This window comes from Mercurialis annua, linkage group LG5 (genome assembly GCF_937616625.2).
Source record: "Mercurialis annua linkage group LG5, ddMerAnnu1.2, whole genome shotgun sequence".
Lineage (NCBI taxonomy): Eukaryota > Viridiplantae > Streptophyta > Magnoliopsida > Malpighiales > Euphorbiaceae > Mercurialis > Mercurialis annua.
Window position 1 is genome coordinate 37240348 of NC_065574.1, and position 23968 is coordinate 37264315.

At 35.3% G+C, this 23968-nt stretch overlaps 1 non-coding gene and 13 pseudogenes across 1 annotated transcript; all 14 read left to right on the forward strand.

The window, feature by feature from the left end:
* The first annotated feature begins 35 nt into the window (after positions 1–35).
* LOC126685140 (5S ribosomal RNA) lies at positions 36–156 on the forward strand (annotated as a pseudogene).
* A 209-nt stretch (positions 157–365) lies between these two features.
* LOC126685162 (5S ribosomal RNA) lies at positions 366–486 on the forward strand (annotated as a pseudogene).
* A 208-nt stretch (positions 487–694) lies between these two features.
* On the forward strand, positions 695–809 carry LOC126685148 (5S ribosomal RNA; annotated as a pseudogene).
* Positions 810–11012: 10203 nt separating this feature from the next.
* Positions 11013–11133, forward strand: LOC126685131 (5S ribosomal RNA; annotated as a pseudogene).
* A 210-nt stretch (positions 11134–11343) lies between these two features.
* LOC126685145 (5S ribosomal RNA) lies at positions 11344–11464 on the forward strand (annotated as a pseudogene).
* Positions 11465–11670: 206 nt separating this feature from the next.
* LOC126685137 (5S ribosomal RNA) lies at positions 11671–11791 on the forward strand (annotated as a pseudogene).
* A 211-nt stretch (positions 11792–12002) lies between these two features.
* On the forward strand, positions 12003–12123 carry LOC126685155 (5S ribosomal RNA; annotated as a pseudogene).
* A 528-nt stretch (positions 12124–12651) lies between these two features.
* Positions 12652–12773, forward strand: LOC126685164 (5S ribosomal RNA; annotated as a pseudogene).
* A 211-nt stretch (positions 12774–12984) lies between these two features.
* Positions 12985–13103, forward strand: LOC126685125 (5S ribosomal RNA; annotated as a pseudogene).
* Positions 13104–13313: 210 nt separating this feature from the next.
* On the forward strand, positions 13314–13434 carry LOC126685154 (5S ribosomal RNA; annotated as a pseudogene).
* A 207-nt stretch (positions 13435–13641) lies between these two features.
* On the forward strand, positions 13642–13762 carry LOC126685107 (5S ribosomal RNA). The gene has a single exon (XR_007643259.1). It is a non-coding gene; the product is annotated as a 5S ribosomal RNA (ribosomal RNA).
* A 208-nt stretch (positions 13763–13970) lies between these two features.
* Positions 13971–14088, forward strand: LOC126685153 (5S ribosomal RNA; annotated as a pseudogene).
* A 212-nt stretch (positions 14089–14300) lies between these two features.
* LOC126685152 (5S ribosomal RNA) lies at positions 14301–14419 on the forward strand (annotated as a pseudogene).
* A 208-nt stretch (positions 14420–14627) lies between these two features.
* Positions 14628–14746, forward strand: LOC126685135 (5S ribosomal RNA; annotated as a pseudogene).
* Positions 14747–23968: the final 9222 nt, after the last annotated feature.

Genomic DNA, 23968 nt, shown 5'->3' on the forward strand with positions numbered 1-23968 from the left:
AAGCAGATATACACGATGATCGTACAAGGTATGACGGGTGCGATCATACCAGCACTACTACACCGAATCCCATCAAAACTCCGAAGTCAAACGTGCTTGGGCAAGAGCAATACTAGGATGGGAGACCTCGTGGGGGAAGTCCTCGTGTTGCGCCCTTTTTTTTTGCATTTTTAGCGGTCTGCGCCTGCATTTTTATTATTATTATAGCCGAGAGATAAACGAGTAACAGCGAATTGCAGTTCAGGGACTAAACGGGAAATATGAAAAACGTTCAGGGACCAAAACGCACTTTTAAAGATAGCTTTTATTTTGGTTGAATGAGTTGCAAGGCAGCATATATATACGATGATCGCGCAAGGTATGACGGGAGCGATCATACCAACACTACTACAACGGATCCCATTAGAACTCCAAAGTCAAACATGCTTGCGCGAGAGCATTACAAGGATGGGTGACCTCCTGAGGGAAGTCCTCGTGTTGCGCCCTTTGATTTTCATTTTTAGCGGTCCGTGCCTGTATTTTTATTATTATTATCACTGAAAGATAAAGGAGTAACGACGAATTGCAGTTCAGGGACTAAACGAGAAATATGGAAAAAGTTCAGGGTCCAAAACCTACTTTTAAAGATAGCTTTTATTTTGGTTGAACGAGTTGCAAGGCAGCAGATATATACGATGATCGTGCAAGGTATGACGGGTGCGATCATACCAGCACTACTGCACCGGATCCCATCAGAACGCCAAAGTCAAACATGCTTGGGCGAGAGCAGTACTAGGATGACCTCCTGGGAAGTCCTCGTGTTGTGTCCCTTTTTTTTGCATTTTTAGCGGTCCACGCCTGCATTTTTTATTATTATTATCGCCGAGAGATAAACGAGTAACGACGAATTGCAGTTCAGGGACTAAACAGGAAATATGGAAAAAATTCAGGGACCAAAACGTACTTTTAAAGATTGATTTTATTTTGGTTGAATGAGTTGCAAGGCGGCAGACATATACGATGATCGTGCAAGGTATGACGGGTGCGATCATAACAACACTACTGCACCGAATCCCATCAAAACTTCGAAGTCAAACGTGCTTGGGCGAGAGTAGTACTAGGATCATAACAACACTACCCATTTTCATGAATCGTGACCAGCGCTAGGTTATGGGTATGGTTGTACCAAAACCCGTAGCTAGCCTTGCGGATAACCAATTTATAACATTTAAAATAATGTACCTGCATAAAACCACATGCTCAGGGGCAACCGAGACTTTAGCCTAGTCTAGCAGTACATATAAACAATATATATTTAACATACGCTTATCTCAAAATAATCTCCAACAGCATGGAAATATATAATACCAAAGTTACTGTAATCATATCAAAGCTGATAAATCATAGTTGGACTATACCAACAAACAATAGTCTAAAGACTAAGTCATAAATCAACTAATACTACTATTGCGGTCTAAGAGTTAAAATAGTTCGACTCTTTTATTCTAAAATAAATAAAGAACCTCCGAGAATGAAGAAACGGAGATCGACCAATGCTCAAATCATAAACCTGGAAAATATGGAAAAACAACGGGTTCAGATTTACTGAGTAGAGTTTATATAACCATTTACATTTATTAAGTTGAAAAACTTTTAAAACGTTTAATAAAACATTTGTTCATTATGGATTATCAAAGAAACCCTAAACCACAATTTTAAATCCATTATCGTGTCGGTGAGACGTATCTCAATAACCGATCCCCGACTACCACTTAATAAAATAGTTAGCCCAGGAGACGTATCTTCCACCGGTACCCTCACTAAGGTGAGACGCATCTCAAACCTACCTCGATACAATAATAATCATTACCGGTGCGCACGCAGTCCCGATGATGCCCCTCGAGTAGCACGTTCCAAATCAAATCCACAATGCCGAAAAACAGTTCAAAAGCTGTTTATACATATACATATACAAAATATAATATTTGCTTAAGAGGTAAATAGAGATATAAACTCACTACTTGCTATTCCACGTGATCCTGGCAAGTAACCTAACTATGGTTCTCCCTTGAAGTACGAATAGTCGACGGGTCTAGACAAGGTATAAAATAATAATTAAAACAGACTCTAACTCTAGAGAGTACTAAACACCACGTAGGACTAGCACAAACAACAAGTCAGGTAAAAGCAAAGCTAATCAGAGTAAACGCAAAACTCAAACAATTACAAAGTCAACAACGAGTCAAGTTTATTTAGTTCCCGCTTTAAAATATAACCCGGAAGGATAAATCCAAATAAAATAAATCAAAATATATATCCAATTTAATAATTCCAACGTAGTGAGTCAACTGAGTCAACACGTAGCTCAGTTTCTTCTCACATGTCGGGTAACCAATGTCTAACCCGACCTAAATATTTTATCAAAAATATAATCAACAGATTATAACATTGAAAATAATAATAATTTTGATAAAATAATAATTTATAATTAAAACGGAACTCAATAGTTTTACTAACAAGTAACCAATATCTAAAATTAATTACCTAGACAAAATAATTTAAAGGCTAAAACATAAATTAGTCAAATCGGCACACCAAGCCAATAATTTAAAATTGACAATTATCCAAGTAATTATTCGCTTAAAATATCAACACTAATCAATTTATATTAAACCCAAAATTATTCAAATTAAAAATTTATGAAACAACTGTCGTTTTCAAATAATAATATCGGATCAAATCAGATCTTAACCTTTTTTTTAAACCCAAATTATATTCATCAAAATTAACATTTCCGTTCGCTAGTTTCAAATTCATAATTCAAAACTACCATTTTGAACCGATATCATATAAATCTTAGAATTTTATTTGAATAAGGCTTGCTGAATAAATTTAGGGACTAAAACATTCCATTAAGAATTAGCAATTTAAAATAATTTAATATCATATTCAAATATAATGTCGATATTTGATCAAATAATATTATTAAATATTACAGACTATATGAGGTCGTCAAAAATTATAAACATTTATATTAAGTAAAAACAACTCCACGGTATTGTTTAATGAGAAAAACTGTTGGAACATATACACATAATTATAAATCTTAATCTAAGAGCTATTATATCAAAAGCAATAAGAAATTAAGGTTTGAATAGCCACCAATTATGTAGAAAAAAGACAAAGTTAATGGATATAAAAGTGTACATCCAATTTCCTTTATAAACGTATACAAACATGGTGATGATATGGACAAGTGACATGATTAGGTGAGATAATTCATGAAAGTTACAAACATAAGAATGAAAGGTAGAGCATTACCGTATTGTGAATGCACACTAAAGAAACGATTAATAATGATATACACGGTACTGCTATCCGCCGTAATAAAAAACTCAAATGTGAGAGTTTCTTTTTACACTAGGGTTTTAAGAGAATACACGTGTATATATATAGAGGCAATTTTGGATTTTATCTTTAAAATTAATCTTCCATTATTTCTTTTTATTTTATTTAATTACCATGATTGTTTTAAAGTAACTTGTAGTTATACTCGTTTATTATATTTAATAATTTTATTTATTTTAAGATCAATATCTAGTCGTACCCGCTTATTTTATTTTTATTATTATAATTATTATTATAGACGTTACACTATAAATGTTGAATTGCTATAAGGCCCGTAAGTGACAACGGACCGAATCCAGAGTATATTCAACAAGTCAAACGGGACAAACGAAGCACAAAAATAATTAACCCAACGGCAGAATTTATAACAAAAAGAAAAAATACGGGGTATTACATTCTCTCCAACTTATTAAAATTCGTCCTCGAATTTAGAACGCAAAAACGACTAACGTAATACACAACATAAAATTACATACAAAATGCACATAATTCCAACGTAAAACTCACGAACCAGATACCCAAGGTAATCAAAGACAACAATAATAATAATTCTGCATAATGAACTTCGTCTCTTAAGAAAATTCCTCAACCAAGTAACCCATAAAACCAAAACCATACAGCAGTTAAGCCCTATCGAGTTCCATTTGAAAATATAATTCGGAAACCTTTTTAAACTATTTGGTAAAACAACTTCAAAGAAAACAAAATGGTACTTAGCAGAGTCAACCAAGACTTCTAAACTTAAATCACTTGTCGGGCGACCCAAGTCAAACCCGAACCAAAGAAACCCCAATATAAACCAATGTTTAAAATCTGAAAATTCATTTGATAAAACAACATGAAGTTTGAAAAGCAACGAAACTCAACATTACTTAGATAATCAACAATTAACAACGCGCACCTAGAGTGTTCAATAAAAATCCAAAATATCAAAAATGCTAAAAATGGCACCACAGGCCACAACATAGTAATTCCGTGCTTAACAAGTTAAGCGCTTGCATAAGCAAAAGTCGACAGGTTGTTCGTCGAACAATAACTCAATACTACAACTTATACACTAAATAGTCTCAAATCGTCACAAAAAGTAATAACACTAACTTTCACTTGACATAAACGATAACACAAATCTAGGTGACATTAATGAGAGAAAACAAACTCTCCCACTAAAGTTTTGAATAAAAACTTAAAATAATCTAGAATGAAACCTCGAATCTCTCGCAATGATAACTCCAAACAAAATTTCCACTCGGGAAGGTCAACACAAGACGAGACACGCCGAAAATATATGGGGTATTGCATTCTCCCCAACCTATGTAAAACTCGACCTCGAATTTTTAAATCTTAAACTGACTCGCAGTTTAAAAGGTCACAACACACTTATGCGCAAAATTCTGATTTTAACAATTTAGTGCCCCAACGATCACTCGATCAACATAATGTAAATAATCAACAATTATCCAATTGAGAGCCACAAATACTCTTTAAAAAGTTGGCTTCCAAAACTAACTTAAATCTATATGATTACTAACTCCACATCATCAAAGGGCAAGAACAAGTCCTAAACTCAACTATAATTCTTACAATTTCAAACTCTATCGCTTCATACAGGGTATTGAAAACACAAGGTGATAAAACCTTGCGTTCTACAACACCTGCTCACTTATCCACTTATAACGAACTCGACATCCAAAGCAATCGATAACAATACTCCACAACAACTAAATAATATTTTTGGCAAAAAAAAACCACTATTTGAATCATTTGTTCCAACGATTTACACCAATTTCGATAATACCATTAACTTCGTGAATCATAAATACAAAACTATTACCGTTATTCAAAACAATGCGTAAACTTAACTCATGATAAGAGAATCTCCAAATTAGCAACAAAATCTCAATCCTAGTTATTACTCCAATAACTCAAATATAAAATAGGTCGTAATACTCTAAATATCTAATCATTAACTTGCATCCTAACTATGTCTCACAGAATTAACTTTATTCCATACAAAAAGATTTTAATATTCGAACAAAATGATATCAAAACTCTCAACAATTAAACTCTCAATCTACTGTGTCGATGAACCAATTTTGTTGTCAAAACTCACCAAACACAATCATCAGATTTTTTTTCTTTTCAAATCAACTAGTTCATATACCCAAATCAAATCTAAATTCTCAAAATTATTCCATCGATTGACTATAAGCTCGTATACAATAAGAAATCACTACGACCAATTTACCCGACCGGATTGTTGGTTGTGCTCAAAACGAACCTATGGAAGTATAAAATTTTCAAATACGCAGAACATTTATATTTAAAATTTTCCACCTCTCTTTTAAAAGACTTAACATTTTACACCTTCTTTTTATATATCAAAATCGAAGTACCTTTACCGTTGGAAAACCATCAGTTTGTAAACCCGTGAAAATTTTCAAAATATTTGCATTTTTAAATTTGTTGATTCCCCTTACTTTTAAATAAGTTTGCAATTTGTGAAACCGTTCAATTGGTAAAATTTATGTGATCTGTAAATCAAACTTGCTAAATAATTTATCCTTTTCTCGTAAATAATCAAACAGTGGAAAAATCCTCTGTATTCAAATTACACATTGAAGTTTCAAAATATCCAAAATTTAAGTAGCTCTTAAGTCTTACTCTCAAACAAAAACACGATTTGAAGAATCGTTCAACCAAAAAATTAATTATTCCTTTTTAATCAAATTTGACAAAATTGCTTTCTTTCCACCCGACGTAAAATTTAGTAATGCATCTCTTTCTTTACAAAAACACCTTTATATCAATATACCGAAACATTTGAATAAACAACTTACTTTTAAAATTTCAGTGTAAAAAAAAACAAAAATAAATAAATAAATAAATGGAGCATATAACCAAATCCCTTAATCTAACAATCCTCTAATCAAAATCGTAAATTTTCCACAAAAGTTTTCTAATCTACTTATAACTATATAACTCATTTAGCACAACTAAATTCTCGCATGCAACTTTAAGATATTCCTTCAATTCCATACTTACAATCTATCAAATCATACGATACCACAAAAAAAAATCAAAACGATATCTTCACTAAAACTCATAAGCATAAAGTAATTTTAAATAAAACTCCAAATTAACTGAAACTTAATTCAGAAAAAAAAAATCACGTGCATTTCTACTATACCTACCACCAATTTCCGCATCACACCGAATGAACTTAATTAAAAACATCAGCGTATTAAATATCTGATTTATCATCTCGTGTCAGAATTTCCAATATCCTTTTCCAGGGTAATCAGAAATCACCAACCGTTCCAAGGAAATAATTTCCTTAACTTTCTCGATATCGAAACCCAAAGATTTCGACCCACAAACAAAACACCAAATCCATCGAAACTAAAAATGAAGACAAAAGCAACTGGGTCTAAATAAAGATCTTACTCACAAATTAAGACCATACAATAAGGTAAGCCATCCATGACCACGTGAATTAATTCGTCTCACGTGTTACTATGAACGGAAAGACAAAATAAAAACAATCAAAATAGTTTAACCAAACATGACATTCAGCAAAATCAGCCTAACATACTTAAAAGACCAAAATCAAGACATGCTACAACAAGCTTGAATTTTCGTATCAAAATCAACTTGTAATTATATCATCTTATAAGAGTGAACTTTAATTTTTTTTTTAAAATTTAAAGTCAATCATAAAACTTTTCAAGTCCAAGTTTGAGCCTCATGTTTTTTTAATAAAAAAAAATTCATTTTTCGAAAAAACCTCCTATACAAGTTAATTGCTTTAAAAGTACCCAAGTATCTTAATTCGTAAAACCATTGAGCTAGCAGAGTCATTACAACTTCCAAGCTGAACTCCTAAATTTGGGTGACCCAAGTCAAACCCAAAACAACCGATTATATAACGTATTCTAAATATTTGTAAATCCGGAAAATGCACTTAAAATAAAATCTCAATTTTTTTAAATAGAAAGTTTGACGTCACCCAAATAGCAACATAGAACTCATCACTTAAGTGACAAAAAGAATTAATCTTTAACAAACTTTTAAAAAACGCATACTTCAGCCATATGAAACCAACGACACCAAAGTGTAAACAAACCATAACCTGGTAAAATTACAAACGTAATATTAATTCTTCAAAACAGTATCACCTTTCAAAATAATTTTATTAAAAAAATCACTCTTTTCGAATCATTAGTCAAAGTAAGTTTTGAATATGAGAAAAATTATTTTACTGGCAACGTAATGAAAATCACATATTAGGGTATCATGCTACTCATCCGACGTTTATGTCAAAACATCAATTAGACAAAAAATAATTTTTCTTAAGGAATTACAAAACCAATACGTGGTCAGCAACGTAAAGTCACAAAACGTGATGTAAGATTTTACGATCAAAATCATTTAATCCAGAAAAAAGACCCAAGCCTAACAAAATATTATTTTCAATAATCCATGTTCTCGGCCAGTCAAAACTACTCACCAAGTAACCCCGCGTTATTACAATCATTAAATGCAACTAAGTCAAAAATTATCTTCTAAGTGAAATGCAACATCAACAAGATAAGGTAAACAACATCATACTCAAGTATGAATTTAAACAAAATACCAATATAAGATTTTCCGAAAAATCAAAAGCAACAATAATCACTCAAGTGAAACAACAAAAATTTAAGATATTAGCATCAAATAAACATAATACAACTAACTCGACGAAAACCTATCGTTGTAGGCAGAAGGTTTTAAAAGTCAAAAGATGACTTTTCAAAAGACAAGACTTGAATCCTAATTCCGCAGTAGTTCCTAAGACACAACGACTACTTATCATGCCAAAACAATAAACACATAACATGCAAAAGGCCTTGGTTTGATACCAAGTTTGTCACGACCAATTTTCATGAATCGTGACCGGCGCTAGGGTATGGGTATGGTTGTACCAAAACCCGTAGCTAGCCTTGCGGATAACCAATTTATAACATTTAAAATAATGTACCTGCATAAAACCACATGCTCGGGGGCAACCGAGACTTTAGCCTAGTCTAGCAGTACATATAAACAATATATATTTAACGTACGCTTATCTCAAAATAATCTCCAACAGCATGGCAATATATAATACCAAAGTTATTGTAATCATATCAAAGCTGATAAATCATAGTTGGACTATACCAACAAACAATAGTCTAAAGACAAAGTCATAAATCAACTAATACTACTACTGCGGTCTAAGAGTTAAAATAGTTCGACTCTTTTATTCTGAAATAAATAAAGAACCTCCGAGAATGAAGAAACGGAGATCGACCAATGCTCAAATCATAAACTTGGAAAATTTGGGAAAATAACGGTGTTAGATTTACTGAGTAGAGTTTATATAACCATTTACTTTTATTAAGTTGAAAAACCTTTAAAACGTTTAATAAAACATTTTTTCATTATGGATTATCAATGAGACCCTAAACCACAATTCTAAATCAATTATCGTGTCAGTGAGACGTATCTCAATAACCGATCACCGACTACCACTTAATAAAATAGTGAGCCTAGGAGACGTATCTTCCACCGGTGCCCTCAGTAAGGTGAGACGCATCTCAAACCTACCTCGATACCATAATAATCATTACCGGTGCGCACGCAGTCACGATGATGCCCCTCGAGTAGCACGTTCCAAATCAAATCCACAATGCTGAAAAACAGTTCAAAAGCTGTTTATACATATACATATACAAAATATAATATTTGCTTAATAAAGAGGTAAATAGAGATATAAACTCACTACTTGCTATTCCACGTGATCCTGGAAAGCAACCTAACTATGGTTCGCCCCTGAAGTACGAATAGTCGACGGGTCTAGACAAGGTATAAATAATAATTAAAACAGACTCTAACTCTAGAGAGTACTAGACACCACATAGGACTAGCACAAACAACAAGTCAGGTAAAAGTAAAGCTAATCAGAGTAAACGCAAAACTCAAACAATTATAAAGTCAACAACGAGTCAAGTCTATTGAGTTCCCGCTTTAAAATATAACCCGGAAGGATAAATCCGAATAAAATAAATCAAAATATTATATCCAATTTAATAATTCCAACGTAGTGAGTCAACTGAGTCAACACGTTGCTCAATTTCTTCTCACATGTCGGGCGACCAATGTCTAACCTGACCCAAATATTTTATCAAAAATATAATAAACAGATTATAACATTGAAAATAATAATAATTTATAATTAAAACGGAACTCAATAGCTTTAAACACAAGTAACCAATATCTAAAATTAATTACCTAGCCAAAATAATTTAAAGGCTAAAACATAAATTAGTCAAATTGGCACACCAAGCCAATAATTTAAAATTGACAATTATCCAAGTAATTATTCGCTTAAAATATCAAGACTAATCAATTTATATTAAAGCCAAAATTATTCAAATTAAAAATTTATAAAACAACTGTCGTTTTCAAATAATAATATCGGATCAAATCAGATCTTAACCATTTTTTTTAAACCCAAATTAGATTCATCAAAATTTGCATTTCAGTTCGCTAGTTTCAAATTAATAATTCAAAACTACAATTTTGAACCAATATCATATAAACCTAAGAATTTAATTTGAATACGGCTTGCTGAATAAATTTAGGGACTAAAACATTCCATTAAGGATTAGCAATTTAAAATAGTTTAATATCATATTCAAATATAATGTCGATATTTGATCAAATAATATTATTAAATATTACAGACTATATGAGGTCGTCAAAAATTATAAACATTTATATTAAGTAAAAACAACTCCACAGTATTGTTTAATGAGAAAAACTGTTGGAACATATACACATAATTATAACTCTTAATCTAAGGGCCATTATATTAAAAGCAATAAGAAATTAAGGTTTGAATAACCAATTATGTAGAAAAAAACAAAGTTAATGGATATAAAAGTGTACACTCAATTTCCTTTATAAAATATAAAAAACATGTTGATGACATGGACAAGTGACATGATTAGGTGAGATAATTCATGAAAGTTACAAGCATAAGAATGAAAGGTAGAGCATTACCGTATTGTGACTGCACACCAAAGAAACGATTAATAATGATATACACGGTACTGCTATCCGCCGTAATAAAAAATTCAAATGTGAGAGTTTCTTTTTACACTAGGGTTTTAATAGAATACACGATATATATAGAAGCAATTTAGAGTTTTATCTTTAAAATTAATTTTCCATTATTTCTTTTTATTTTATTTAATTACCATGATTGTTTTAAAGTAACTTGTAGTTATACTCGTTTATTTTATTTAATTATTTTATTTATTTTAAGATCAATATCTAGTCGTACCCGCTTATTTTATTTTTATTATTATAATTATTATTATAGAAGTTACACTATAAATGTTGAATTGCTATAAGGCCCGCAAGTGACAACGGACTGAATCCAGAGTATATTCAACAAGTCAAACGGGACAAACGAAGCACAAAAATAATCAACCCAACGGCATAATTTATAACAAAAAGAAAAAAAATATGGTGTATTAAACTTTAATTTTGGTTCAGTGAGTTGCAAGGCAGCTAATATATACGATGATCGTGCAAGGTATGACGGGTGCGGTCATATCAGCACTACTGCACCGAATCCCATTAGAACTCCGAAGTCAAACGTGCTTGGGCGAGAGTAGTACTATGATAGGTGACCTCTTAGGGGAAGTCCTCGCGTTGCGCCCCTTTTTTTTGCTTTCTTAGCGGTCCGCGCCTGTATTTTTTATTATTATTATCGCCGAGAGATAAACGAGTAACGGCAAATTGCAGTTCAGTGACTAAACGAAAAATATGAAAAACGTTCAGGGACTAAAATGTACTTTTAAATATAGCTTTTACTTTGGTTGAATGAGTTGCAAGGCAGGATATATATACGATGATCGCGCAAGGTATGACGGGTGCGATCATACCAGCACTACTACACCAGATCCCATTAGAACTCCTAAGTCAAACGTGCTTGCGCGAGAGCATTACTAGGATGGGTGACCTCCTGGGGGAAGTCCTCGTGTTGCGTCCTTTGTTTTTAATTTTTAGCGGTCCGTGCCTGCATTTTTATTATTATTATTGCTAAAAGGTAAAGGCGTAACGGCGAATTGCAGTTGAGACTAAACCGGAAATATGGAAAAAGTTCAGGGTCCAAAACGTATTTTTAAAGATAGCTTTTATTTTGGTTGAATGAGTTGCAAGGCAGCAGATATATACGATTATCGTGCAAGGTATGACGGGTGCGATCATACCAGCACTACTGCACCGGATCCCATGAGAACTCCAAAGTCAAACATGCTTTGGCGAGAGCAGTACTAGGATGGGTGACTTCCTAGGGGAAGTCCTCGTGTTGCGCCCCCTTTGTTTTGCATTTTTAGCGGTCCGTGCCTGTATTTTTTATTATTATTACCGCCGAGAGATAAACGAGTAACGACGAATTGCAGTTCAGGGACTAAACGGAAAATATGGAAAAAGTTCACGGACCAAAACATACTTTTAAAGATAGAATTTATTTTGGTTGAATGAGTTGCAAGGCACCATATATATACGATGATCGTGCAAGGTATGACGGGTGCGATCATAACAGCACTACTGCACCGAATCCCATCAGAACTCTGAAATCAAACGTGCTTGGGCGAGAGCAGTACTAGGATGGGTGACTTCTTGGGGGAAGTCCTCGTGTTGTGTCCCTTTTGTTTTGCATTTTTAGCGGTCCGCGCCTGCATTTTTTATTATTATTATCGCCGAGAGATAAACGAGTAACGAGGAATTGCAGTTCAGGGACTTAACAGAAAATATGGTAAAAGTTTAGGGACCAAAATGTACTTTTAAAGATAGCTTTTATTTTGGTTGAATGAGTTGCAAGGCAGCATATATATACGATGATCGCGCAAGGTATGACGGGTGCAATCATACCAGCACTTCTACACCGGATCCCATCAGAACTCCAAAGTTAAACGTGCTTTGGCAAGAGCAGTACTAGGATGGGTGACCTACCTCGTGTTGCAACCTTTTTTTGCAGTTTAGCGGTCTGCGCCTGCATTTTTCATTATTATTATCGCCGAGAGATAAACGACTAACGGCGAATTGCAGTTCAGGGACTAAACGGGAAATATGGAAAAAGTTCATGGAAAAAAATGTACTTTTAAAGATAGATTTTATTTTGGTTGAATGAGTTGCAAGAAGGCAGATATATACGATGATCGGGCAAGGTATGACGGGTGCGATCATAACAGCACTACTGCACCGAATTCCATCAGAACTCTCGAAGTCAAACGTGCTTAGGCGAGAGCAGTACTAGGATGTGTGACTTCCTGGAAGAAGTCCTTGTGTTGCGCCCCCTTTGTTTTGCATTTTTAGCGTTCTGCGCCTGCATTTTTTATTATTATTATCTTCATGAGATTTACGAGTAACAAGGAATTGCAGTTTAGGGACTAAACATGAAATATGGAAAACGTTCAGGGACCAAAATGTACTTGTAAAAATAGCTTTTATTTTGGTTGAATGAGTTACAAGCCAGCATATATATAAGATGATCGTGCAAGGCATGACGGGTGCAATCATACCAGCACTACTACACCAAATCCCATAAGAACTCCACAGTTAAACGTGCTTTGGCGAGAGCGGTACTAGGATGGGTGACCTCCTGGGAAGTCCTCGTGTTGCAACCCTCTTTTTTTCATTTTTAGCGGTCTGCGCCTGCATTTTTTATTATTATTATCGCCGAGAGATAAACGAGTAACGACGATTTGCAGTTCAGGGACTAAACGAGAAATATGGAAAAACTTAAGGGACCTAAACGTATTTTTAAAGATAGCTTTAATTTTGGTTGAGTGAGTTGCTCGGCAGAAGATATATACGATGATCGTGCAAGGTATGACGGTTGCGATCATACCAGCACTACTGCACCGGATCCCATCAAAACTCCGAAGTCAAACGTGCTTGGGAAAGAGTAGTACTAGGATAGGTGACCTCCTGGGGGAAGTCCTCGTGTTACGCCCTTTTTTGGCATTTTTAGCGGTCCGTGCCTGCAGTTTTTTTATTATTATCTCCGAGACATGAACGAGTAACGAGGAATTGCAGTTCAGGGACTAAACTGGAAATATGGAAAACGTTCAGGGACCAAAACGTACTTTTAAAGATAGCTTTTATTTTTATTGAATGAGTTGCAAGATAGCAGATATATACGATGATCGTGAAAGGTATGACGGGTGCGATCATACCAGCAGTACTGCACCGAATCCCATCAGAACTTCGAAGTCAAACGTGCTTGGGCGAGAGCAGTACTAGGATGGGTGACCTCATGGGGGAAGTCCTTGTGTTGCACCCCTTTTTTGCATTTTTAGTGGTCCGCGCCTGCAGTTTTTATTATTATTATCGCCGAGAGATAAACGAGTAACGACGAATTGCAGTTCAGGGACTAAATGGGAAATATGGAAAACATTCAGGGACCAAAACATACTTTTAAAGATAGCTTTTATTTTTGTTGAATGAGTTGCAAGGCAGCAGATATATACGATGATCGTGCAAGGTATGACGGGTGCGATCATACCAGCACTACTGCACCGGATCCCATCATAACTCCGAAGTCATTGTGCTTGGGAGAGAGAAGTACAAGGATGGGTGACCTCCTGGGAAGTCCTCGTCTTGCGCCCCTTTTTTTGCATTTTTAGCGGTCCGCGTCTGCATTTTTTATTATTATTATTATCGCCGAGAGATATAGGAGTAACGAGGAATTGCAGTTCAGGGACTAAACAGGAAATATGGAAGAAGTTCATGGACCAAAATGTACTTTTATAGATAGCTTTTATTTTGGTTGAATGAGTTGCAAGGCATCAGATATATACGATGATCGTGCAAGGTATGATGGGCGTGATGATACCAGCCCTACTGCACTTGATCCCATCAGAACTCCGAAGACAAACGTGCTTGGGCGAGAGCAGTAATTGAATGGGTGACCTCCTGGGAAGTCCTCGTGTTGCCCTTTTTTTTTGTATTTTTAGCGGTCCGCGCCTGCATTTTTTATTAATATTATCGCCGAGAGATAAACGAGTAACGACGAATTGCAGTTCAGGTACTAAACGCCAAATATGGAAAAAATTCATGGACTAAAACCTACTTTTAAACATAGATTTTATTTTGGTTGAATGAGTTGCAAGGCATCAGAAATATACGATGATCGTGCCAGTTATGATGGGTGTGATCAAACCAGCACTATTGCACCGGATCCCATCAGAACTTCAGAGTCAAACGTGTTTGGGCGAAAGCAGTACTAGGATGGGTGACCTCCTGGGAAACCCTCGTGTTGCCCTTGTTTTTGCATTTTTAGCGGTCCGCGCCTGCTTTTTTTATTATTATTATCACCGAGAGATAAACGAGTAACGACGAATTGCAGTTCAGGGACTAAACGGAAAATATGGAAAAAGTTCAGGGACCAAAACGTACTTTTAAAGATATCTTTTATTTTGATTGAATGATTTGCAAGGCAGCAGATATATACGATGATCGTGCAAGTTATGACGGGTGCGATCATACCAGCACTACAGCACCGAATCCCATCAGAACTCCGAAGTCGAACGTGCTTGGGAGAGAGCAGTACCAAGATGGTGCCACGACCCGATTCTAATGTTCTGACAGTGAGACGGATCTTGACTCTCCTCAAAACGTAGTGATGACTGTTTTTGCTTACAACTATTAAAAGTCAGACAAATACTTTCGCGTCGATACCGATATCTTGTTACTGTCTCGATGTTTAATTACTTGATTAAAATTCCATCACATCTATAGGCACTACTTACGTTTCCTGACTCTCGATATGTTCTCTTTCAATCACTAAGGTCGATAATTCTATGTTATAGTCTTTACTTACACCTACGTGTAATGACCTATTCAATTCTATTCTTTACTTCGATTCTTATAAATTTGCACAATTCTCGTTCCTGTATAACTTCCATCCGTTATTCGATATTGTCACAGAGTTTTCCTGTCCAAACATACTTACAAAAATAATACAAATCAAACAATTTTTCTTTTGCCGGCATTTCAAAAATCCTTCTATCGAAATCAAAATCAAAAATAACTTTTGAAAATCTTTAGTACAATTGTGCCTCAGGATGATGACGCCTCTCATCATCAAGGAGTTGCTATCACAATTCACATCTATCTCATATTCCGCACACGTATGATGCATGATCTATGTTTTGAAAATATATTTTTATATAGAAAATACATATATAGATATACGTATGCAATCCTATCGTGATGTGAATAACATGCCATATGCTATGTCTGAGCACAATTGCACCTTTCAATTTAAAATCATAAAAATCTCCTTCGATCATAAAGTGTAAGTTATTCTGGACTAGAACTCTGACACCCTCAATTTATCTTTTCTTCATGAATTATGAATAATATAATGCTCTAGATTTTCCCAATTCACACAACTATGTTCGATCTCAATCCTAAACTATCTCATCCTATAAAGTATATACTTAAACAATTAAACAGTTATATATACGCAAAATATAATACCTGGAAACGCCTGATGTGAAAAGCTAGGCTCCCTAATAACTATACCGTGGTTGTTCCAAGTAGCACGAGCTCGATCTCTAAGTACTGGGTAAAACTCGCGCATGAAAAAGTAGGGTCGAATAGGATTGTTGACCCTCTCGCGGTCACTCGCGCCCTCGCTGAAAGTGATCCAAAATGCTCCTCAACATGGTCATAAAACTCTACAAATTCGGGCCCTAAACCCCTAACATATCTACGGTTCGTCTCCTCGTTGCCCCGAGTAAGCTCAGGAACCTCCTCAATCATACGTAAAAAGTCCGAGGAGTATAACCCAACTGAATACATACCCGTCGAGAAGGAACGCATCTGCCTCCTAACTTGATTCAGGACAACCTCTGCCTGATTATTTCTCACGTCTGCATCCTCTCTCAGACTATGGTACCTCTGTACATCAGATCAGAATCGTTCACCTCTATATTCCTCAACATCAGATTCATCTGACAAATCTTCTTCTGGAGAATCTTCTTCTAGATCCTCCTCTAGGTCCTCCTCAGATAACTCATTAGTGCTCCACAGTATAGGCGACTCAGATTGCTACGAACCACGGCTAGACGTTGCTATGTTACTAGGAGGAATATACCCACTCTGGTGGATCTCAGGTGACCTGTCATCAGCTGTCAGAAAACCATTCTGATATATAGGGGTTGGGTTCCCCTCGTCCAATGTAGCATGTCTCTGAGCTTCACTGGGCCCTGACATGCTGAAACGTAAACATTCCAGATATAAGCTTCTAAATAACGCATTCGTCACCCCCCGCTGTATATGCATTTAGCATATACCACACATAACGATCACGATAGCCGAACATTTATAACTTTAACAAGTAACAAGGCAGGATAGACGAAAGAGTTTATAAGTTAGACAAGTATCAAAACTAGACTCGATTCCTATTTTGCTGCAATAGTTCCTAGGTTACCTAATGACTGAGTACCTAGGGTCATACAAACTTTAATCATATCAGTGGTATCCGAGACCAACTTCACACCAATAGAATAATAGCAGAGGTAACTTGACCAACTTTGTCACGACCCGATTCTAATGGGCCGAGACCAGCGCTAGGGAATGAGAGTGGTTGCTCTGAAACCCGTAGCAAGCCTAAAACCAATATAAACTTTTATTTTATTTTCTTTTATCTATTTCAATTGACCGATAATTAAAACGATTTAAACACGTGTTTAACTGTAAGTAAGTTTCATCTTAAACTTGTACGTTACCATAAATCATTTATTTACATATAAAGCCAATATCGTCGTATCAGCGCAAAAAGATAATCATAAGAGTTATACAACGACTTGACAAAAAGCATATACAAAGACAGCAGTTCTACGTCTGCACAAATATAAACGCCAAAACGATCCTATCATCACAGGTCGTAGTCGATCATACTCTGACTACTACAGCATCTAAAGGAAACGTACAATGTACAAAAGAAGACTTCCAGATGAAGGATGGAAGTCCCGACCGATCAGAACACTAAACACCTGAAATGCATCAACAATGGAGGGGTCTGTATATGGGGATATACTGAGTGAGTAAGCACATTACTAATAGTATTGCTAAAACATAACATCGAATACGATAAAACATATAAACGTAAGTCAATAATTGATATCAAAGTATAACACAATATAATAACATGAAGGGCACGTTGGCTCTTCACTTGTGCACGACGTGCGGGTGCACGTCGTGCCCTTTGATGGAGCACGTGGTGCACCAGCGCGACGTGCAGAAATTCAGCACGATGTGCCCCTTCGGGTGCGACGTTTTTGACACTTTCGGACCCTTTCCGAAGCTCCAAAACTTCCTAATCTCAAACTAACACATACCCAACTCATGTAAACACTTAACTTATCATTTTACTCCTTAAACACATAAAAAACAACTCGATTTCTTGACGTACGATCCAAGCTTAACCTTTTTATGTAAAACAACCCATATAAACTGAATTACAGCACCAAGAACTGAGAGATTACCTTGATACGATGCCTTAGAACAATAGAGGATTCAATTCCGGAGAGATCGGCGCAAGAATCGCCGGAAACGATGAAGAAACGGTCAAACCCTTAATGTACGAAGCTTGGATCGATGAAAAATGATGAGTTTATGGATTCTTCTTTCTTTCTCTTTTCATATCTCTTAATATATATATAGCTTGGATTATGTACCTCGATCCTTGCTTTCTTTAGTTGATACAATCCGTCCATTGAATTTTTCTTTTGTTCAAATTGATCGGTCGGTTAATCAATCAATCACTTTAATCATTTTCCGTACATATCATTTATATCCGAATATATAATATAATCATTCCTTTCTGATACTCTCTTTTAATAACCGATATCTATTATAATTATAATTTCCTATTAATATTCATGACTTTTACTTGTTATTAAAAATACTTCAATTATACTTTCCTTTAGTCCCGATACAACTCTATTTTCAATAAATCTCAAAGTCCGACTTTATAATTAACTTATTTTAGATTCCTTTGGTCGAAATATAATTTCCTTCAATATACCGACAAATTCTTTATTCTCAAGCTTCTTCTGTTTGAATTAGGACATGTGGTCCAATTGAGCGACTTAGACGTACAGGATATTACATTCTTCCCCTCTTATAAAAATTCGTCCTCAAATTTTCTTATAAACTTATTTACTTTCATCCACTGGTAATCTTACTCCTTTCCATTAAGGTCTTATTCTATTCATGGAATCGTTATTCCAATTCTTGCACGATGATGTTATAACATTAATTGTCACTTCAAACCTTTCTTGAAATTTACGATATCTACTGTATTTGCTGGTAATTGCGATCTTTCTGTCCTAGATTTTTTCGTCTCATCGGATGTATAAATTTCTTTTACTTTCTTTCATTTAACGCTTAACCATATGAACTTATACTCTTGTAATTAAACCAAAAGTTTAACATTTAATAACCAATTACGCGTTACCTTGTTGTTACCGTAGACGATTACTTTCGTTGTTTGATTACTTCTATTCATCGGTGGTCCATGAAGAAGATCCTGCCTTTACAGAACCATCATCGTTTGGTTCAATTCATTAAAGTGATGGGAACTCGATTCTATTATCATTCGTTTTCTTGTATCACATTCTGTTGACCGTAACAATCAATCTTCCTCCTTATTATCACCATCCACTAACAGTAGTTTACAATAAGCTCTTGTTATTCATCCTTATCAGTTCTTCATGTTATAATAGTCATATATCTTTCCACTACATATTAATTGACATATTCGATGCACTTCTGATGCCGCAGTTTTATCTAATTCAGTAAACTTTGGCTGTTGAATTCTCATCTCGAGAGTTCCAATGAAAATGTTTAATCATTCCTCCATTTGTTCACCCAAGAAATGCCCATTGGCGTTGTTCTTCTTGAATTACACTTGATTTCTTCATTCATGCCTTTCATGTCATTGTTTTATCCGATCGATTTAATTACTCACTTCAAGTGAGACTTTCCGATCTTTTTAGCTTTTATTGCAAGTATTGCCTTTGGAAGTATCATCACTTTCTTTACTCTATCATAATTACTTGTCTTTCATCGATCTTTGGGTTTACTATTCCATTCCTTGCTATCTTCTTAAGGTCATCTTTTTACTTTTATATATGTTCTTGCTAATTCTTATAGCGAACATCCATATTCTTGATATTAAACGTATCATTCTAACTCTTGTGATCACTGTTATACTCGAGTTCTTATTGCCACAGAGTTGGCATCTTGTAATGTATTTGTACTAATTCCTTTGTGATATCACTCTTTCTTTTCTTGCATTCCTCACCTCTCACTTTATCGTGTTTCATCTCTTGGGACTTCAATGTTAACCGTAGTAACGATTCTTAAATTATACTCGTATTAAATTTAGCTTACACTATTGTCGTCTCATCGATATCGTTTATCCTGCGATCCGTAGTTAACTTTTAATCTTCGGCATCAAGATCCATCTTTATTCCATCCATGTCGTAGCTGCATCTCTTTTGATCTTTATCCATTAGGATTAGTAACATATGTACTATACTCCTATAGAACTTCTTTCTTACTTTTCTTACTCTTGCTTCTATCATACATTTTGACCGTTTCCTACCAATTCTTATATCTCTCTTTATCGTATCTCGTTCATCATGTACCTCTTTTTTATATATCCTCAATATCGATTATCGGTAGAGGGTCACAAACTACTCCGTTCAAACTCCTCGATGTGCATAAGGTGGTGGTTGTTTTATCACCAGGATTCACCTCCGACCATGTCTTTATAATTCACGTGTTTCTCTATAATCTTTATAATGTCAAATCGTAGGCGTTTATAGATATTCTCTTATCTATTATAGATTTACTTAGCCCATTATTATTATCCTCAAACTTTAAAACTGTCATGCTACTTAACAGCTTAACAATGCTGAACTCTTTGACAACTTTTGTTCCATTCCTGCAATAATACATTCAGATCATCAATCGTCTTGCGATTACTCGAATACACTCAACATTTAATAATCTTTTGGTAACGATAAATAACTTATTATCGTTTCGACTTCTTCTTATAACTTCTCTTTATCGATATTGTTTACTTATCCATCTTACACATAATCACTTCTTTGTATGAATTGTCAATCCCCTATCATCTTTCTTAATTACTTCAACCACTTAGTACTTCTCTTAGAAGTGTTCCCCTATTTATCTCTCCTCTTCACATTCCTTTGTGTAGCTCCTTTTTTGCGTACACGTCTTGCTCCGATATAGTCCCTCCGATCGATGACAAACTCCAATTTGTATTCTCTAATACTCTGTCGATCATTGCGTTGACGCACGTAAGTTCTCATGAATTGTGTCTATCAATGACATCTGTTATGTCAGTTAGACGAATATTGACTCTCCTCGAAACGTAGTGATTACTTCTTTTGCTTACAACTACTAAAAGTCAGACGAATACTTTCGCGTCGATACCCATATCTTGTTACCGTCTCGATGTTCGATTACTTGATTAAAATTCCATCACATCTATAGGCACTACGTACGTTTCCTGATTCTCGATATGTGCTCTTTCAATCACTAAGGTCGATAATTCTATGTTATAGTCTTTACTTATACCTACGTGTAATGACCTATTCGATTCTATTCTGTACTTCGATTCTTATCAATTTGTACAATTCTCGTTCCTACATAACTTCCATCCGTTTTTCTATATTATCACAGAGTTTTCCTGTCCGAACATACTTATAAAACAATTACAAATCAAACGATTTTTCTTTGCCGTCATTTCATAAATCCTTCTATCGAAATCAAAATCAAAAATCAATTTTGAAAATCTTTAGTACTCCGTGACACCCTCAATTTATCTTTTCTTCATGAATTATGAATAATATAATGCTCTAGATTTTCCCAATTCACCCAACTATGTTCAATCTCAATCCTAAATTATCTCATCCTATAAATTATATACTTAAAACAGTTATATATACGCAAAATATAATACCTGGAAACGCCTGATGTGGAACACTAGGCTCCTTAATAACTATACAGGGGCATCGTCCCCTAACTCGTCTCGTTTTATCCCCGCCCCTTTGTACAAATACGAGGTTATTCCAAGTAGCACCAGCTCGATCTCTAAGTACTGGGTAAAACTCGCGCCTGAAAAAGTAGGGTCGAATAGGATTGTCGTCCCTCTGGCTGTCATTCTCTATCCTATGAGCCCTCGCAGTAACTGATCCAAAATGCTCCTCAACATGGTCATACAACGCTACAAATTCGGGCCCTAAACCCCTAACATATCTACGGTTCGTCTCCTCCTTGCCCCAGTTAATCTCAGGGACCTCCTCAATCATACGTAAAAAGTCCGAGGAATATAACCCAATTGAATACATACCCCTCGAGAAGGAGCGCATCTGACTCCTAACTTGATTCAGGACAACCTCTGCCTGATTATTTCTCATGTCCGCATCATCTCTAAGACTACGGTACCTCTATACATCAGACCAGAATCGTTCACCTCTATATTTCTCAACATCAGATTCATCTAACAAATCTTCTTCTACTAGGTCTTCTTCTGGAGTATCGTCTTCTGGATCCTCCTCTGGGTCCTCCTCAGACAACTCATCAGTGCTCCACATTATAGGCGACTCAGATCGCTGCGGACCACGGCTAGTCGTTGCTATGTTACTAGGAGGAATAGACCCACTCTGGTGAATCTCAGGTGACCTGCCATCAGCTATCAGAAAAGCATTCTGATATACGGGGGTTGGGTTCCCCTCGTCCAATGTAGCATGTCTCTGAGCTTCACTGGGCCCAGACATGCTGAAACGTAAACATTTCATATATAAGCTACTAAATAACGCATTCATCACCCCCCCCGCCGTATAAGCATTTAACATATATCACACATAACGATCACGATAGCCGAACAAGTATAACTTTAACAAGTAACAAGGCACGACAGACGAAAGAGTTTACAAAACAATTAGACAAGTATATAAACTTGACTCGATTCCTATTTTGCTGCAGTAGTTCCTAGGTTACCTAATGACTGAGTACCTAGGGTCAAACAAACTTTAAACATAGCAGTGGTATCCGGGACCAATTTCACACCAATCAAATAATAGCAGAGGTAACTTGACCAACTGCTCTGATACAAACTTTGTCACGACCTGATTCTAATGGGCCGAGAACGGCGCTAGGGAATGGGAGTGGTTGCTCCAAAACCCGTAGCAAGCCTAAAACCGATATAAACTTTTATTTTATTTTCTTTTATCTATTTCAATTGACCGATAATTAAAACGATTTAAACACGTGTTTAACTGTAAGTAAGTTTCATCTTAAACTTGTACGATACCACAAACCATTTATTTACAAATAAGGCTGATATCGTCGTATCAGCTTAATAAGATAATCATAAGAGTTATACAGCGACCTAACAAAAAGCATATACAAAGACAACAGTTGTACATATGCGTAAATATAAACGCCAAAATGATCTTGCCGTCACAGGTCGTAGTCGATCATACTCTGACTACTGCTGCATCTAAAGGAAACATACTCTGTACAGCAAAAGAAGACTTCCGGATGAAGGATGGAAGTCCCGACCGATCAGAACACTAATTACCTGTAATGCATCAGCAATGGTGGGGTCAGTATATGGAGATATACTGAGTGAGTAAGCACATTACTAATAGTATTGCTAAAACATAACATCACATACGATAAAACATATAAATGTAAGTCAATAATCGATATCAAAGTATAACACAATATAATAACATATATTCCATTATTAGATCGGATTGAAACCCTAATCACGATACTCAATACAATCTATAACTTACATACGATTTATAACGATAATAAACAATTCGATCGATCCAATTGGTAGGGTACCGAGATAGTTCAACCGAATTAAATCCACTGGATGCGGGTCCCGAGATAGTTCGACCGAGTTAAACCTCGTATCCAATTCGATACATATTCCAACTTTGATACGATACGATAAATGATGTTCGATATTCGATATTCGATATTCAATATTCGATTCAATTTCATAATACGATAACAAGCCAGACACGCTAGACTGACATACTCACCGCTGATCACACAGTTCTATTGACGCCCAATAGGTAGCACGTTTCGTCGGATCACACACTGGTTTCAAAACTATAATAATTCGATAAACGATACTATAATCGATAATAATAGCAAACGATAATCGATAAAAGCAATTCGATAAGCGATACTTCAAACCATATATTATGCGATGTGTTTATTTATAATATATTAAAATAATAACTTTAAATAACAATATACAAAAGTAAAGTACCATAAATTTTCTATTGTGATAAAATTATTTTGTCAGATACATATTTATTGTGACGAAAATGTATATCACAAGTAATCAAATGTTGTCAAAATTTGCTGTAATATACATCGACTTCTAGTGACAAAACACTAATAACGTGACAAAGAAATA